The sequence below is a fragment of the Thermobia domestica genome, chromosome 8 (genome assembly GCF_964235325.1).
Source record: "Thermobia domestica chromosome 8, izTheDome1.hap1.1, whole genome shotgun sequence".
In the NCBI taxonomy this organism is placed as follows: domain Eukaryota; kingdom Metazoa; phylum Arthropoda; class Insecta; order Zygentoma; family Lepismatidae; genus Thermobia; species Thermobia domestica.
Genome location: NC_137461.1, coordinates 107304925 through 107324546, shown reverse-complemented (window position 1 = coordinate 107324546; position 19622 = coordinate 107304925). Strand labels below are relative to the sequence as shown.

General features: G+C 34.5%; 1 protein-coding gene and 1 long non-coding RNA gene across 3 annotated transcripts in view; one reads left to right on the top strand and one right to left on the bottom strand.

Moving 5' to 3' along the window:
* Positions 1–19622, bottom strand: part of galene (potassium two pore domain channel subfamily K member galene) — a 222863-nt gene that overhangs the window by 43121 nt on the left and 160120 nt on the right. The window lies entirely within an intron of this gene.
* Positions 1102–9198, top strand: LOC145693131 (uncharacterized). The gene is made up of 3 exons (XR_014132712.1): positions 1102–1226; positions 2614–2808; positions 9007–9198. It is a non-coding gene; the product is annotated as an uncharacterized LOC145693131 (long non-coding RNA).

Sequence of the window (19622 nt, the reverse complement as noted above, 5' to 3'; positions counted from 1 at the left end):
TGAAAATACTATCTGCTCATTTTCTACACTTCTGATATTTTCCATTATCTTTAAGTTCTTCATTAAAATTTAAAGGAAAAAGTGAGCTTAAATGTTCCACGAAGGTACGATATAGTGCCTCTCTATTAGTGGCTGAAATCGGTCGCAAAGATTTGACACAGTTCTTTGGCTTTTAAATGCCAAGAGTCAATAAAATATTATCAATTACTGAGCACAACTTGTTCAAAATTTTGGTAATGTCAAAACAAAACATTATTAGTGCAGGCGCAAAGAAAACTATTAGTAACATTTTTTTAAAAAAATAAAAAGTGAAAAAGAACTCTTCAAAGGTATCTCATAGTACTGTTCTAATTAAATCAAAAAGGATAAGATATTTTTAAAATTTATTTTTCTCACAGAACTTGTGGTTTACATATGCTGTAAAGGAATTCAACCCAAGAAACCTTAATACTAAAGATCTAGTTGGGAATTTTAATGTTGCTTCATGTAATCATTACAAATACTTATGTATTCTAGGTGCTACTTAAGAACACTTGAAATCGATGAGAAATTCCTAAATATAATTAAACACTGCAATTCATGAAGAATTGAACCCGGAACTATGCACAATAAATTATTCCACTGCAAATTGTGCTTGTCAGTTGTTATTAAACATACTTTGTAAAGAGAGCTGATCGACTTCGCATTCATAGATGGAGAAATAAATTCCGTTCAACCGAAAACTTCTTCTAGCAAAATTCCTGGTAATTATCGGTTAGGTAATAATTTTAACAGTTCTCGATGATTACTCTTGATGTTGAAAACTCGAACTTTAGAGGAGAGCCTACAAATTCTTAAATAATAATAATAACTGAGACATGTTCTTGTGTGTTTTCTTTACTAAAACAGTGAATGGATACATGTGTCTCTGTAGTAAACCACACAGGGTCAAGGGTTCTGCCAATGGTGATTTCTAACCAGAGGAACCTAAAATTTTAAGTAGCAGTACACAATCATAAGGACGAGGTAATTAAAATAAAGCATATAAAAATTAAAATCAGCAGGTCCTAACAGAATGTTTCAACACAGAGCAAGAATTCTGATATAGTTCAAATACAAAATCACTTATTATGTTTGTGCATTACATTTAGTTTCTTAATTTTTCTTTTAGACTCACAACTTTCATCGTCCTATCCTTTTGCCTGGGCGTTTTGCTCGTAGATGGACGAGTTCTGAAAAATAACCTGGTGAGTAGACCGCTACTACATACTCTTCTATTATTATTTTCCGTAACTGTAATTTTTATGAGAGAGCTTTATATATATAACAGAATAGTTTCAAATGAAATAAAAACAAAACATCATGTAACAAAACACAATGTAAAACAAACATGTAACAAGTAGCCTATCTAAAATAAGCAATGGAAGTTGACATTAAATTAAGAAACCTGAGAATTTGTAAAATCATGTAAAGCTCATATCGACACATTAAAATACTATATTGTATTCGCCCCCCCCCCCCTTTACACTTTTCAAGAGATCAGAGAGAAAATGCAGTAAATTAGGGTAAATTGGAAATTAGGGGAAATGAAAAGGAGCTCGAAAATATTCTACTGCCGTCACATTCTGCTTACTCATCCATGCGTAAATGTTGAATGCTATAATATACAATATTTGCTAAATAATGTACCCTGTACTTTGCACTGTTATAAACTTTACATATGTTCTCTTTCATATAGTAGACCTCTTTTGTTGGTCTAGCGGCTAGCGCGTATGCCTTTGATGCAGGTGGTCCCAAGTTTGATTCCCGGTAGGAGAGCACAATTTTTTTTTCACAATCGTTCACTTTTCACTAATCACCCGTCTTCTACGAATATAGCCTAAAGGACATAACCATGGGGCATTAAACTAATAAATAAAATACAATTTTATTTCCTTTCATACAGTAGTTCAGCATGAATCAATCTCATTATTATGTCATAATTTGTAAAGATATTCGGTCCATGAGCAGAGAGTACCCCTGCATAGAACTACAGCACTGAGTGTGGAATCCGATAGTTAGCTTGCAGATTACGAGTGTCACCACAATTTTATTGTCACTTCCAATGCAGTGTGTATGTACAAGGCGTTTCGAAACAACACCGACAACGTTTGGAAGGTGATTCCTGACAAAAAGATAAGACAAAAAGTATAGACCAACATGGGTGCTCAAATGCTTCATTTCGAAGTTATAGGCTGCCGAAAACATGAAAAATGAATTTTAAAGGTTCATAACTCCAAAACTATGGAACCTACCGCGGTCGAGTCAAGACTTATTGCAAGAAAATTGCAGGAAAGTTTAAGAATGATTGTTTATTTTCAAGAATTATTATGTTTTCATTAAAAATGTTCAATTTAGTCGGAGTGCTATTAACAGCATACATTCATGGTCAATGCAAGGAGTCAGAAAAGCATTGATTTTTTTTTTAAGTCAGGGAAGAGCGGGTTACTGTCCAAAACAACAGAATCATCTGACGTTAATTATTTTTACATTTCTTCCTCCGTAAATTGAACCTAATTTACTTAAACTGTTTAAGATTACCCTATATAAATTAGTTTTAGATAAAGCTGTTAGTATGGTTATTCTTCGTTGTAGGAACGAGCTGCATATACATTCCGTGCTGCTTATTCGAATCTGAGAGCTCCAACTAGTCAAGTCGTACTCGGTGGAGTAAGTTTGGTGCAAGTGAGAGAGATTGACCCTGTTAAAGTTGAAGGCGAAGTGTCCAATCTACCAGCAGGAACCAACGTTCTCACTGCAAACCCCAGCGGATCATGCGAAAGAGGAGAGGTAAGTACCACAGAAATAATAATAATAATAATAATAATAATAATAATAATAATAATAATAATAATAATAATAATAATAATAATAATAATAATAATACGGCACAATTTTTGTTTTCGAATGTAAGGTTACTGTATTACAGACTAAGCACTATCCAGGACCTTCCTTCTTGTCTCTGTAAGAAGTATGAATGAGAAAAAATAGTACGTAATTAGCATGTACAATGAATGAATCCATAAATACTCAATTGCTTTATACATTGTCTCTAAACCTAAGCCTTACTCAATCTTCTATGGCAATTCTTTAATTTCCATTATACTACATACCACATTTGAGATCAACAGTAAAAAGAGAGGGTCATGGAGTAGGAGACCCGGGTTCGATTCCCGGCGGGAGCTCATCTGGTTCGGATCCTACGTTAATTAGAAGGTCCCGTCTCCGAAAGGAACGTTAAACTCAAAATCAACTGAACTCAAAAAGAGCGAGTCAGTTTACTTATGATCTAATTGCTTAATGATCCCAAAAGTTAATCTAGGTAAGTTGGTTAAAACCTAGGGTGTACAGAAGTCAAAAGTGAGAGATGTGTGAACAGATTTTTTTTTCACAAAATACTGTAAATATACAAAGGCCGAAAAAAAAACCACTATTGTACTATCCTAATCAAAATTATAAATTATTTGATTCTTCAACAAGGAACTAATCTCAATATATATATTCACTCATTTATCACTACAAAAGTAATTTTAATTCAATTATTATATTCATAACTAGAGAAAGAGAGAGAAACCTCTACTCTTATGAGAACAGGGAAAGTCCTGAGACCCTCCATGCATTAATACATAGAACTTGAAATACACTGCTCCACAAAACTTAAGCAACCTGAGAGAACATGGAATAAATTACTTGTGGGACCCATTAAACATTGGTAGGAAGCATGTATATACAAAGAGACACACAAGAAAGGCGAGAGCTCGCTATAGTGCGTGCTTAGCACCGTCGCAACTGCAGTGAACAGATTTCGCCACGAAGCGTACATGACAGCCCACTTGTGTCTGAGGCTGCAAACAGTGAGTTGGTGGGATACAAATGTAGACACCTTGCAATGGCTGGCAGACTACACTTGAGTGACGTTGATTGCGGGAGAATAATTGGGCGATTGGAACTCGGCCGATCCCAAGTGGATGTGGCACAGGAATTCAATGTGAATATAAGTTTTGTATCAAGGCTGTGGAATCGCATTCAAAATGGACTTACAGTCAGTAGACGTAATGGAGGAAGTCGTCCGAGGAAGACGTCGGCCGCTGATAACTGGTTTCTCACTATTACTGCCAGATGTGACCATCAAGCGTCATGCTCTCAACCGAAAAATGATTTGTTTCAGGCGACGGGATAACGTGTCAGTCTTGAAACTGTTCGTCAGCGGCTCAATATAGCAGGACTGTATGCCAGTAGGCCTGTGCTGTGTGTGCCATGGAAACGGGAGCAGAAACGTGCACGTTACACATGGTGTCAGGAACTTGTTCCATGGAGGAAAACCAGTGGGCGAGCGTTATGCTCTCTGATGAGTCTCGATACATTCTTTCGTCTGATTCTGGTCGGACATTAATGTGGAAAGAGCCAGGAATACGCTATCACCCAAACTTCATTGCTGAACGGCTGTCCTTTGGTGGTGGTTTCATTATGGTATAGAATGGGATCATGCTGAGTGGAAAAATGGATCTCCGTATTGTGGAACATGGCACTTTGACGGCACAACGGTTTCGTAATGAAATTTTCCATACACATGTGCGAAATTTCCGCGAAGCATTTGGTCCGGACTTCTTGTTTATGGATGACAATGTCCGCCCACACCGTGCGCATCTGGTGCCCGAGTATCTGCAGAGCAAAGACATACATATATGCTTTTTGGACGGTGAATAGCGCAGCGCAATCCACCACCACCCATTCTTCCTGAACATGCGAACAGCTTTCCTCCAGGAGTAGCGTCATCTGCCTCAAGACTTGTTCAACACTCTGATTTGCAACATGGAAGCCAGATGTCGTGCCTATGTATCTGTTCGTGGTGGTTACACGCCATATGGACTGCCTATGCCCTTGCACAGTCCAGTATTAGATGTAGAAATATTGTGGTTCTGAACTTTCTGGCCACACTGTACATCCTAACTGTATTCTTGCTCTTCATTTGTGTTGCATTGTTCATCTGTACCGTCTTTATGTTGATTATACTTGGTCCAGTAATATTGTCGTTTTATTTTGTGTTACTTCCTTCGAGTTGCTTAAGTTTTGTGGAGCAGGGTATTAATATTTTAATGTACAGACGGAGCTGAAAGCCCCATTACCCTTATATAGGTTTCGAATATGGACGTTGATGGATCTGAAATAAATAGAATATAACAAGAGAAGATGCATGTTATCTGAAGAGGTTATAGAGTATAGATAATATCTTATTCTAGACAGCCTGTATGTACACTATCATTTTCAACAGAATTAAATGCCTGCAGATATGGTGTAAAATTCTCAACAGCATTACTGGAGCGATCGTAGCAAATTTCGAACGGCTTTTTTAAGTCTGTCAGTTGTTTGATTACTATTGTTTAAAACTTTCTGTTTGATATAAGCCCACAAAGTATTCTCATACAATGGCAGATTGGGATTTCTGTGAGACAGCCCAGAGATGTTGGTAACTGTAGTGAATCCCGATGAATCCATCTGTTGGGAAACACTTCATGTAGATATTATTTTAGTCCGAGTAAAAAAAAGAAAGAAAAAAGAAAAAAGAAAAACGGTGTCAGTGTTCCAATTTCAGCGGCGGGGACTAATCAACCAATCTCGTATAACATGCTAAGATAGGTTACATTGCTAACAGCACCGTCAATGAAATATGAGCCGAACAGGGATATTGCAGATATTCCAACTTGAATCATCACATGGGGAGGGGTCTGTTCAACTCTTCAAAGAAGTTGGAATTTTCTTTATTTCACAGGTAAACGTTTCACGCTTTAGCACTGCGGTAGATCCAACTGTTGCCAGCGATGGTCACACATACATCCGGAAAGAATTACTATTCCACGCAACGGAATTGTCTGGATCTGGAAACCGTTGATCAATCGCTCGCGTGTGGCGTATCACTTCATCCTGTCGTCATCACTTAATACACTACAAAAATATAGTAAATACAAACAACACAATGGTATGGGGTACTTGTAATGAAACGTGTGACATTTATATCATTATGTCGAATGAAACGCGTACAGAGTAAGCATTTATATCTAATACAACTAGTGGGTATGGAACTTTCTACTCTACTGTACATATTTACCGGAGTTTTCGTCAGATATATTTAGAATTTTGGGGATGAGTCAATATTATCTTGATTTCAGTCATGGACTGATATTCCTGATTCTAGTTCTTAACTCTTCAATTAAGTACAATATCCAATTATTAAATAACCTAAACACATTATTGATTACTGTTGAGTTATCAATATATTGTAGTACAGGGGCGGATCCAGGACCGACTTCTGGGGGGGCGGTGGGTTGTCATAATGCTACTTTTAAGGGCTCCAAACTCTGGGATGGATTTAATTTATATATAAAAAATAAAAATGTTTCCTCTTCTGGGGGGGGGGCGATTGCCCCGATCGCCCCCCCCTGGATCCGCCCCTGTTGTAGTATGTCCGAAAGGATGTTTCTTGCTTTCTTTAGTCATCAGAATATTTTCCAGAAATCGTTTAAGACTGGAATACTCTAAAAACAATACTCTGTAGCTTCTTAGCGATGAATATATGGGCGAATGAAACCAATATTGCTTTGTTATTAGGTATACATATGCTATTGTAAAGCTTATTAGCTAATTAATTTAAAACATATTTCTGAAGAGAAATAATCGTTTTGAATTTTCTGATTCATTCTTGTCCATTAGTATTAATATGAAGTAATCAGTATAAAGTTACGTCGTTTAAGTAGGTAAATACATAGTCAAATAATCCACTTGAATTCATCTTTATTCATTTATATAAAGTTTTAATACATCAAAAGTATAGGGTTTTAAAAACTACTTATTAACAGCAATCAAGATAACTAGCATTAAAAATATATTATACTGGTGGTATTACATAAATGAAATTAGGTATTTTGTTGTACTTGTCAGTAAAAGTTATTTGCTCTAGAAGTATATTTTTCAATGGAGCTTTGTATTGTCTGAATACATTTGGAATTGGCAGTCATTACTCACTTTAATATTTTTCGTAGTGAATACATTAGAAATAAGACAAGCAAAAATAATTCAATTCTGTTTAGGAATTCGTACGTAGAAAGTTAAGTAAAAATATTTCTATTCAGCTCTTGATTAACTGTACGCTCATGTCCAAAATGATTGTCGCATATCTATAAATATGTTGTTGTAGGAATATAATTTGATAACGATTTCGCCCGGTATTTTTATAATGTTAGTATGTGTATAATTGGCAAAGACGTATGTGGTAAATTTCATGTCAAAAGCACAGTAAATAAGGTCAATATAACGAGAAAAAACTTTCTCCTCCATTTAGCAACATTTCCCACAAGACAGTAATAGATATGCGACACTCATTTTGGACGTACCTGTACATTGCATTGTGTATGAGATAAACTAGAACCCTACGTTTATGTGTGGGAAGGCATATTATACGCATACAGGCGAGCACCAAAAGGTATTTGGTTGGGGGGAGGGGCAATACTACAAGCCACTACATCTATGTACTATTGAACAGGTATTATTCTGCACCCGAAAAGACAATAAGTAATTGTAAAATACTTCCACCTATATTTTCAGGGGAAAAATGATAGAACTAGAATGTTTTTGTAAGAGAAATAATACAAATGATATGAAGATCAAATTTTCATGCTACATCAATCATTTGTCTATTAAACAATTATAGTTTTATTGAGAAAGTATACAAATGTATGTTGGATTAGGAAGTTTTGGGAGAGGAGTTCCGGACTCGTTAGATTCACTGTATATACCCATATTACCCTATACGCTGGATTCACTGTATGTACCATTACCAATATTACCCTGTATATCAGCGTTTCCCAACCCTTTTCAACTTGCGGCACACTACGGGTGTAAATTGAATTTTCGCGGCACACTCATAGATATTATTATTAGTAGTAGTAGTAAATAGAAAATACCGTCGTATTTTTTTTTTCTGTGATTACTGACCTCCTTCTCACAAAGAAAAAAGCTCGATCACTGGTTTTCCCTCATCGTAAATCATTATACCTTTTTTTCATTCTAATTCAAAAAATAGAAAACAATTCCAATGAAATATAGGACTCAGGCTTTTAAAAATACACTTTCTTTTTGAAGACTGTATCCAACCTTTCACTAAGGAAGATCATTAAATAACAAACGAACAAACAAATATCTTGTACTTTTAAAACAGATGGAGGTAATTTGTATGAGTGCTTTATCAAAAGGGTAGAATGGGATTTTAAAATTTCAAATTACGGAATAACCTGTAACAATAAAGAAGCAATAATGGTTATAACAATGATAATAAATACTTTTTGAAAATAAAAAATGTAAAGATAAGTAATACGGTGTGAAACTTATAATTTATTAACATGGTTAATATACGTCATAATTTTTAAATATTAATAAAATTCTGTTTTCGAAATACTGTGTAGTAGTAATGTATGTATATACAATAATATATTATAATTACAGTATTTTTTCCATTGTAGAGGTTCATAGTAATGTGAAATAAAAAAATACACATTTTTCCTGTCTTGTAATTTGGTTGCTATATAATTCATAATTTTGTTCTCATTTCCTCGCGGCATACCAATGTGCCGCTGCACACCGGTTGGGAAACGCTGCTGTATATCATTCAGTTAACTGAAAGAACTTTTATCATAAGTTTAACATGACTAAAATTTCATTCATAATTAATTGTCTGATGAAGGCAATGATACCTTGTCGAAATTGTAACATTATTATTTATTAAAAGTGTTTTGATTTGGTCAGATCTAGGCAACGCAGATTCAAAGCTAGAATGAACGGCATTCAAATTATCAACATTTAGATTTTCTACATATAACTATATTATAACCAGTGAATGGAAAATATCCATCATATCACAGATTACCAATCCACATTAGTTCTAACTTTCTATATGAGTGATTAAATCATTGTTTCCTTTTAATTTGACATTTACAGATTGAACTTGGAAGCTTGTCTTCTACTGTTGACAGAGGAACAACTGTTTCTTTGAACACCGCAGCTATTTCTTTGGATCCAGCTAGTTCTTCATCTGTTGTAGGAGGAAGTATCGTGATAACCGATGCAGCTGGAAACGTTGCAGCCTGTGGACTTATTAATCTTAAATCTAACCAAGGTTAAGAAGAAAAACACGAGCTTCAATTGTATATTATATGTATTTATAACTTGAAAACAACAAATAAAATAAAGAAATGGATATATTACTCGTTTAAATTATTCGATTTATTTGCTTAATTCTATAAACATTGAATGTTTAAAGAAATTCCTTGGGCTTGGATAGTGAGAATTAGTAAATTAAAACAAAGATTAAATAAAAATTAATGTGAGAAAAAATATATGTTAAAATTAAAATTAAATCCAAATTAATCTATACTGTTGGCCATTAAAAATGCAACACCGAGAAGGAGATAAGATAGCAGTGCCAAAGTTAGCAGACAGAGACGTGATAACACAAGTCACTCTATGCAATGTTTGACAACGCGGCGCAGTGAAGCAGAACTGGCGACATTCTGTAGCCTGTGAACTCATCATGGGCGGTGAGAATGACTGCAACACAGCGAGGTATCGAGAGGATGACACCTTGGTAAGTCAATCCATGTGTCTTCGACATGATGCCCCAAGCTGATGAAGTTCCCAAGTGTGAGAATTATTGTGAAACTATCGACCAGACAAGTTTAATCGGCTATAGATCTGGGAAACTCGGCGGCCAAGGAAGCACAGGAGAATTGTGTCCACCTAGAAAGTGCAGATCAGTACGTACAACATGAGGGCATGCGTTATCCTGCTTGAATGTAGTTTCCCGCAAGAACCTACATTAAAGGGACCTCTATCGACTCCATCACCTCGTCAATGTACTGTTGGTTGGTTGGAAATATTCGTCAATGTATAGAAGGCAGGAACACTTAATCTTTGGTACCCCACATCATAACACCTAATGCCGGACTGACATGACGATGCAAAATACAGACGTCGCCCAGACTAGTGCCACGATAGCTCCAGATACGGGGGCAATTATCATGATGCTGCAGACAGAAGCAGGATTCGTCACAAGAGGATACACTCCTATTCCACTCTCCATACTCGATGGTTGCGATACCACTGTAGTCTCCAATACTATGATTTGTAGTCACAAATCTTCGTCTATCTCTCATCTGTGGCTCCCTGGCCGGCCTCCACTTGTTATTACTAGATGGCATACACCGTACTGTCAGGTTAATCAATTCTTTATTCTATGCTCTACATTTTTTTTTCAAATTTGGACATCCTACGATATCCCCTTCTTGGTGTTGCATTTTTAATGGCGAGCAGTGTATAGTAATTAAAATTAAATATAACGATTTTCACTATGAGAATTGTCTTGAGTTGTAAAAATTGAAGTAAAATTTAATGGACAAAATTAAAATTAGAGCATAAGAAATTAAAAGATAATTATGAAAAATTACTGTTTTCAAATAAAACATAATAAAAATAAAGTAAAAAAAAGTCGTAGATTAAGAAAGAATAACTACAAGATGCATTTTAATATATTTTTGTGCTTCTGTTAGTTCAAGGAGGAACACAGGTTTTAAAATATACGCACAGAAAAGTTCTTTCAGAATAGCCATTTTACATGATTTTCGAGAAAAATCACAATTAGTTTTTTAATCGTTATCATTTTTTAAAGGCTCTCAACTAAAAATGTACTTCTACAAAACTTAATTGATTACATTAAAAACTAACAAAATTTTTAACTGATTAACAACTTAAACGTTAATTTTTAGTGGATGAATTACAAGCCTATTTTACAGCATCTTTAGTCTAAGGGCATAAACGTCGGACGTAAAATTCGAAATTTAAAATGAATAAATCCAATTAACTTGTAGACATGACGACAGGTGGCATGAAAGAAATTAATGTTGTTCTGCCATCTGTTGACGAATTTTAAAACTGCTTCTCACTGAAACTCATCATAAGATGTTTTCTTTATGTGAACGATCTATTTTAGTAGCTTTACTGGTCTCTTCTAAAAGCTTTCCTATTGCCCCTTTCTTCCTAAGATATGTCTAGAGGCAACCACTGGTAGAGTGTAGGAGGTAATTACTCCCTTGAGTTTGAAATACCGTGTAAAGGTCTCCTTATACTATGAAGAATCTTCCTTTACCTCCCCTCTCCACAACTTAGTAAAATCAGAAATGATGCTGAAGGGGGACAATTCTTATTAACAAGGGTAGAACCTTGTCGATAGTGCCGAGAGCAAGTTATTTCTATCTTTTTCCTATCGAATCTCGGCACCCGATTGTAGAAATATATACGACGCTCGTATATACAATAGGGCCGCAACTACAGAGGGGTTTACAGGGTCTGCCCCCCAAAAGAAACTTCCGAACGCAACATCCATTTGTGTGCTTTCTCAATAAAACTATACTTGTTTAACAGGGGAAGGATTGGTGTAGCATAAAAATTTGAACTTCCACTTCATCTGTACTCTTTCTCTTAATACAAACGCCGTGTGCGTGGGTTTCCTCGGGGGGTTCTTCAGTTTCCTCCTACTTTCTTCATTCCACCATTTCGCTCATTTCTCATCATCACCATCTCCTTTAGCCTAGCCGGCATAATCATGGGACGTAAAACTCAAACATTTCATTTCATTTCATTTGTTTCTTTTATAAAAGTAATCTACATCTATCTTTTTTTTTTTCTGAAAATGAAGGTGGACGTATTTTATAATTACTTACCGTCTCTTCGTGTGCAAAATAATATCCATTCAATACTACACAGACGTAGTGGCTCGTAGTATTACTCTCGCCAAAGCTTGGAATCCTCCCAACAAAAATATCTAGGTGCACGTTGATACACATATACACATGCATTCCTTTTATTTCTCTCTCTCTCTCTCATTTTAACACGTATTCAATCTCAAGGAGATTCAATCTTTGTCACCTTTAACTTTTTCTATTCCTGGTTGCATCAATGACTCGTGCTTACCTTTGATTCAAGTTCAAATATTCGTGGCGCATGTGATCTTCACATGAATTTCGTTCCACATTACATTTCAAGGTTAGAGTTACAATATATGGGGGTTCAACATTGTAAGTGGCAGTAGAACTATCACTTGCTGTCATGTTTGAGGGACAAAAATCGGAGATAGAACCTATTCTTGAGATGTTCAGTTTATATGAATGAATAAAAAAAGTCGCTATCTATTACCGTTCTTGCTCTATAAGATGGAAATCAGAATTGGAAGTTGTAGCATATGTAACGGTATTGTGTAATTTGTATATAATAAATTGTATTTACGAGCAAAATGTGCTTTTAAAATATGCACAAAAGGAAGCAGAAGAAAATATAAAGAGAAATAGATGTAATTTATTTTCTGTTATTATGATTGATGTTCTGTTGTGATATAGTGATATGACATGTTTTGTAAGTCGTCATAGCAACGGAAAACATAATATATAGAGAACCCATCTTGTGATATGTACATGTACAGTATTTAAAAGTGTGTAAATGTTTAATTTATTACGTACTACAATAAAAAAAAAAGGGTAATACCTAAATGAAGTGTTTCGATGGATTTCGATAAAACAGTAACATAGATTATATAAATATACGGACTGAGGGCTATAACGACATATAAAATATGCAAAACAGGCATTACGCTAATTACAAACTGGTGTTTTTCATAGTAATACACATTTAGTGGTCATTATAAATCGGTGGTTTGCCGCCTCAGGAATTCAGGAGATTTGTGAGAAGATAAATAAACAATCTCCTAAATAAATAACTGCAGATTGATTTTAAGGTTACGTAGTAATTTTATTAAATACTACGTAATTTTTTCTCTCTGTGTGTTTCTCTAAAGAGAGAAGCGAGAACATTAGAAGCAACACAAGCATACACACATACTGGTACACCTATTTGAACCTACGAAGTCAACGTTAACGTTGTCATATTCAGTGCAGTGAGTTTGGAACACGTACGGAAGAATAATCCTGTAAAAATTGAAATAGAAGTATCCAATCTGCTGACAGGAAATAATGCCCTCATAACAAATCCTAGAGGATCATGGGAAAAAAGAGCAGCAGTCAATACATCAGAAGCAAGTTAGCCGCATGGCTTATTTTATTCATATAAAATATGTACCTAGGTATATGTTTAAGATACTTTTTAGTTAAATTATAGAAATTGGAAGTCATACATTTTAATAGATGAAGGTGTGCGTTTATTTCACAAAATATTTTGTAAATTATTGAAAGTTGGATCTAAATAAACTAGAATGAACTTCCTCATTTTTACTTACTGTACTTCTCCCATTTGATTTCTTAAGCATGGATACTACATTATAGACTAACAAATTGGAATGATGTGTTTAGTGAATTCAATATTGAGAAATTAATAGCATTCAAATATAACATTGATCGTACAATTAAACTTGTGTCGAAGATAATGCCTCAAATTAAAGTAATAATCATAGTGCAGTGTATTTTAATTATATTATTAAAAATAGTTCTCAAAAAACGAAAATGGATAAAAATAGAAACCAAATTTATTTTTATTATTTACTAATTGACAAACCCTTTCTTCGCACGCAAAGAATTAAGGTTAATGGAAAAGAATTCAAAAACCTGAATGGTAGGCAACGTGGACAACACAAAAAATGGTTCGGTTGCTTACCTCACATGTAATATGATTCACTATACATTTATCTATTTTAAATTGACTCCCTAATCATTCCACTAGTAGAAAATCGAAAAGAAAACGGCTTCGTACGCGATTATACCGGGTGAAGATTTATCTGTTTATCGATTTTGGTGGCTCTGGGTGACTTCCTTCTATGCGAAACAGACATATTATTATTATTATTATTATTATTATTATTATTATTATTATTATTATTATTATTATTATTATTATTATTATTATTATTATTATTATTATTATTATTATTATTATTATTATAGATTTGCTCTTAAATTTGTTTTCTAACTTTCGCATGACCAATGTTTTGGATTTCTGTAGCAGCGTTATGCCCAAGTTCGAACTCATAAATTAACAGTTTACGTATCACATGTTGTTGAGCACTCATCGTCACTACCACTCAAAACTGACTGAATATACTGACGACGTAGCGGCGTCCGTGTTAAATAGTCCGTTTATCACAGTCCTTCTAGGGCCAGTTTGACGTTACACTTGACTGTTCACGGCGTATACACACGCCTGCTGTTAAGGTTGACCTCTGCACGGGCTTGGGCCGAGCCCGCGTGCTTAGGCCCGGCCCTGCCTTCTTGCCAAACTTGTGTCTACGAAACACATATCACGTCGGGCTCGGGTCTGGCTTGGGCCATAAATTTTTCAGCATAGACTACAACCATATTTCTCGGGCCTTTTCGGGCCTAACTTTGTTAATATACTGTACAATGATATTTAACGAACCGTTCACTCTGGAGAATTTTTAAAGCACAACTGCAAAATTCAACTTCTAATTACTGTAAATAAAAGTACAAATTTCTGTAATTCGGGCCTATTTCTGGTTCACACGGTTTCAGAGCTAAAGGCTAAAACATATTTCGGACTCGGGTCGGGTCTCATATTATAAATTCACGGGCCGGGCTGGGGACGGGCTAAAAAATTCCGACCCGTGTAGACCTCTACGTTAAGGTAGTGGAAACACTACAAACCTTATTAGTCTCCCTTGTATTTCCTAATGTTGTGAGCAATATCAGTTTACCAGTATGATTATGTTTTATGTTACGCATAAGACTAGACAAGACAAGAAATAAGGTTTCTCTTCTGGTCTCATTTTGATTCTCAAAGAGTTATTTCTCATGTCATCTCGATTCACGAAAAATTTTGTCCCTTCTCGTTTCGTTTTGTAATTTTTTTTTAAAAAAAAACATATGCGTAACTTTTTTTCTTAATTTTATCTAGAAATTACCCTTCCGCGTCACAAGAGATCTGCGATGGGTGTGATATAACAACACTTCCATGATATTTATTTTAGAAATATTTATTGTATAATGATTTTTGTATCTTTAAATGTCGATAAACGATCTTCGTTGTGTTAGTACAATCACTTTTTCAATTTATAGTTTCATACTATGAACTATATAACATTAAAATAGAGTTTTAGATTTATGACTTGGATGATCTGGTGTTGCCAACGAGATTCATGAAGTTTCTCGTCTTGTTTTGATTGTCGTCTAGAAAAAAAAAGAGACGAGACTCGTCTCATTTCGAAATTGAAGATGTACTTTTCATTTCATCGGCAACACTACTTATATTTCTAAAATGGTCGTAGTGATAGTGATACTGTACTTTGTTGAAGAAGTAAGTTTTTTCTTCATCTTTCTTCTCACTAATTTCATCCCTAAGCCCTAGGCGTATGTCTCTAATCCCCAACAGAATACATACTATGTTTTATAAAAAATCTTGATTTTTTAAAAGTAAATTTTCACAAAAAATGTGTTAGTAAGACTATTCATGGCTTTGGATTAATTGTTTTAACAAAAGAGACACTGACCAAAGCTTAAAAGTTTACTTTATTTTAAATTATAATTTGTAACTGTTCCGGATATCTAACATATCCTTCTTCAGACACCATCGAAATTAATGAAAATACAGACATATATATAAATGTTGTTATAACAGAGTTTAAATTCTTTAACCGTCATATATATATATTCATTGTTATAAAAAATTTAAACCTTGATTTTATCAGAGAGGTAGGCAGACGCATATCTATCGTTTCTGGAGATGTTCGTTCAGCATCCTTCTTATTCCAACGTATATCCATTGCGGTCCAACGTGGCAACGTTTCGTCAGTTCTTGGTACGTTGCCACCTGGAAAGGAACTGGAGGAGGTGTTTCTTCTCTAGTGCAACAGAAACAAGCGAACAATAGAATAATAAAAATAATATATCAACTGTTCAAAAATTTAAATTCTTTTAACAGTCATATATATAGTCATTGTTGTACTTTTTTATTTTTATTTATTTATTTATTTTTCTTATTTACCGAGGCCTTCAGCCCATCCTATAAGTCTTCGTGTTCACTTTCCAATTAATCACTTCCTTTATTTTTGGTTCTTATAAGGGCCTTTTATTTTTATTTATTTTTTATTTTTTATTTTTATTTTTTTTAATTTTTATTTATTTATTTTTCTCTATGTTATTCAAACTTCCTTGCCATGATTCATTAATTGGTAAGCCCCCTGTCCAGTTCATCAGTTTATCTCTTCCTACCTTCTTTATCCAATCCGCTTCTTTCCACTTCCTTATTATCATTCTTTTCTCCATCTCCAATACTTCCGTCTTATCCCAATTAATTGCCATATACCAAAATGTTAAGGAGACGAATCACGCAATTAATTGGGATAAGACGGAAGTATTGGAGATGGAGAAAAGAATGATAATAAGGAAGTGGAAAGAAGCGGATTGGATAAAGAAGGTAGGAAGAGATAAACTGATGAACTGGACAGGGGGCTTACCAATTAATGAATCATGACAAGGAAGTTTGAATAACATAGAGAAGAAAGAAAGGATAAAACAACATGAAGATGATGTTAGAAAGAAAAAAGATACCAATGCCATATACAAACATGTTAAGGAGAAGAATCACGCAATTAATTGGGATAAGACGGAAGTATTGGAGATGGAGAAAAGAATGATAATAAGAAAGTGGAAAGAAGCGGATTGGATAAAGAAGGTAGGAAGAGATAAACTGATGAACTGGACAGGGGGCTTACCAATTAATGAATCATGGCAAGGAAGTTTGAATAACATAGAGAAAAATAAATAAATAAATAAAAATTAAAAAAAATAAAAATAAAAAAATTTAAAAAATAAATAAAAATAAAAGGCCCTTATAAGAACCAAAAGTAAAGGAAGTGATTAATTGGAAAGTGAACACGAAGACTTATAGGATGGGCTGAAGGCCTCGGTAAATAAGAAAAATAAATAAATAAATAAAAATAAAAAAGTACAACAATGACTATATATATGACTGTTAAAAGAATTTAAAATTTTTTATAACAATGAATATATATATGACGGTTAAAGAATTTAAACTCTGTTATAACAACATTTATATATATGTCTGTATTTTCATTAATTTCGATCGTGTCTGAAGAAGGATATGTTAGATATCCGAAACAGTTACAAATTATAATTTAAAATAAAGTAAAGTTTTAAGCTTTGGTCAGTGTCCCTTTTGTTAAAAAAAATGTGTAATTAAAAAATCCGATAAAGCGTATTCCCTCAATATTGCCCCATTCCAGCTCCAAATAGTTGAGACAATTGGAGAACTTCAGAAAATATTACACCATATTCAATCAAAATTGTTTTTTTTTTTTTTTTTTAAATCATCATATAACTTCAAAATCATGAAAGGGAGAGGGGTAAGTGACTCTTCATATATGACTGACTTCAACCCCAAACATTAGAGGTTATATGGAAACCTCGATAAACACATACACCGTATTATTTCAAAACCGATTTTATTTTCTACGGAAGTTATCGTAGAACATATTTTTAAACCTAACGGAACAGAAGACAAGGTTATTCTTTACTTCTCAATCGATTTTAAAACTAATTGTAGTAAGTGAACCCTCAAAAAATATGCGACATTATATGAAAATTCAATAATTTAACCCTCTCCCCAAAAATGCCATGGATCATATTTTTAATAGTGGGTAGAGAGGGAATTAAATAGGGATGCGCACGAGACGAGTCGAGATAGGATTTTCCTGGAAAAATTCGAGTCGAGACACGGCTCTTCCAATAGAAAAATATAAACTTTTGAGTCGAGACAACACTTTTACAGCCCATTTTCGAGACGAGACAGCCACAAATCTTGTCTCGTGCTCATCCCTAGAATTAAATTCACCGCTTAATTTTGACATTTTATTTCCAAGTACTAGAGAATACGGGAAAGAGTCAAAGAAAACATGCATGGTATTTCATCTAAACTGAATGCGTTTTATAAAAGTTGTCATGGATCTATAAAATAATAAATAAATAAATATTTTTAAAAAATAAAACAGGGCTGGGGGAGGTAAATGAATTACTTTATTCTTTAAATATTTTAACTCCACGCTAGGGGAATAATCGAGAATCTTCAAGGAAAATATACAACATACAATATTACACCAAAATCGAACATTTTTTTTTTTCAAAACGAAAATTATCTTGAAACATTTTTTTTTTAAATTACAGAGAATTAAGTAATATTTTCATTCATGACAGATTTAAACACCAAGTTATGTGAAAGACCAAAATGCTCTAAAGAAACTATATATTATCTTTTGTCATAATCAAATAATCTATACATGATTTACATTGGAAAAGTGCCTAGCATGAAAATATTCATATTATATATATATATATATATATATATATATATATATATATATATTTAGCATGAGGCAAGTTTTTGTCCATTTTACTCCTTATTCTTGATAGATTTCAAAATTAAACAATAGATTCCAACCTAAATGAAGGCAAATACCAAGTTTCATTAAAATCAAATGTTTTACGAGAGTTATCCGTCCAAGAACAGACGGACAGACTGACACACAAATACCGATCGAATCAAGTGGCAAAAGCGTCGCTACACTCATTCACTTCAATGAATTAAATTTCCTTAATTTTACATATGATATAAATAGAAAAAGATACACATTAGTTAAATTATCGGTTACATATTAGTATTTTAAATTCTAATTATAGACTATCTTGAATATTTTATAATAATGCCTGTATATAAGCTATTAGAATTTATAAGCTTTCCCTTATTAAATTGTACGAGGGCTAGTCAAGAAAGACTTGGACTGATTTTTTTTCTAGGCAATTTATTATTACTCAGCAACAGGCACATGATCCTTTTCAAAGTAGTCCCCGCCCATTTGAATGCACTTTTTCATTCGAGTCTTCCAGTCCTCAAACACGTGTCGCAGGCCATTCTTTGAGAGGTCCTTCAAAACCGCCTCCGATGCCTTCAGAACCTCGGAATTATCGGAGAAGCGGCGTCCACGCAGTCTGGATTTTAGGGCAGGGAATAGAAAAAAGTCGCACGGTGCGGTAGGCGTCTCCACCATCCTCAAACCTTTGCACCAGCTCCCTGCAAGTCTCCACTCGAAAGGCCTTCTGCTCTGGTGTCAGGAGTCGCGGAATCCATCGCGCACACACTCGGCTCATGTGGAGGTGGTCATGCAAAATTTTGAAGGCACTGCCATGAGATATGCGTAGTGCGGCTGCCAGATCGTCGATACTGATGCGGCGATCTTCTCTAACAATGACTGCTGCCGTGTTAATGTTCACCTCAGTAACAGCTGACGCTGATACACCTGGTCCACCAGCTTTCGTGATTGTCATTCGACCCTCTTTAAACTCTTTGAACTACCAGAACACGGTACTTCGTGGCAGAGCGTCATCTTTGTAGGCTGCTCTCAACATTCCTAGAGTTTCTGTTGCATTTTTCCCCAGGCGATAGCAGAACCGTATAGCTGCAAATTGTTCATCTCGTAATGACTCAATTTCTTTTACAGGCGACTTCTAGAGGCGGCGCAGAACATCACC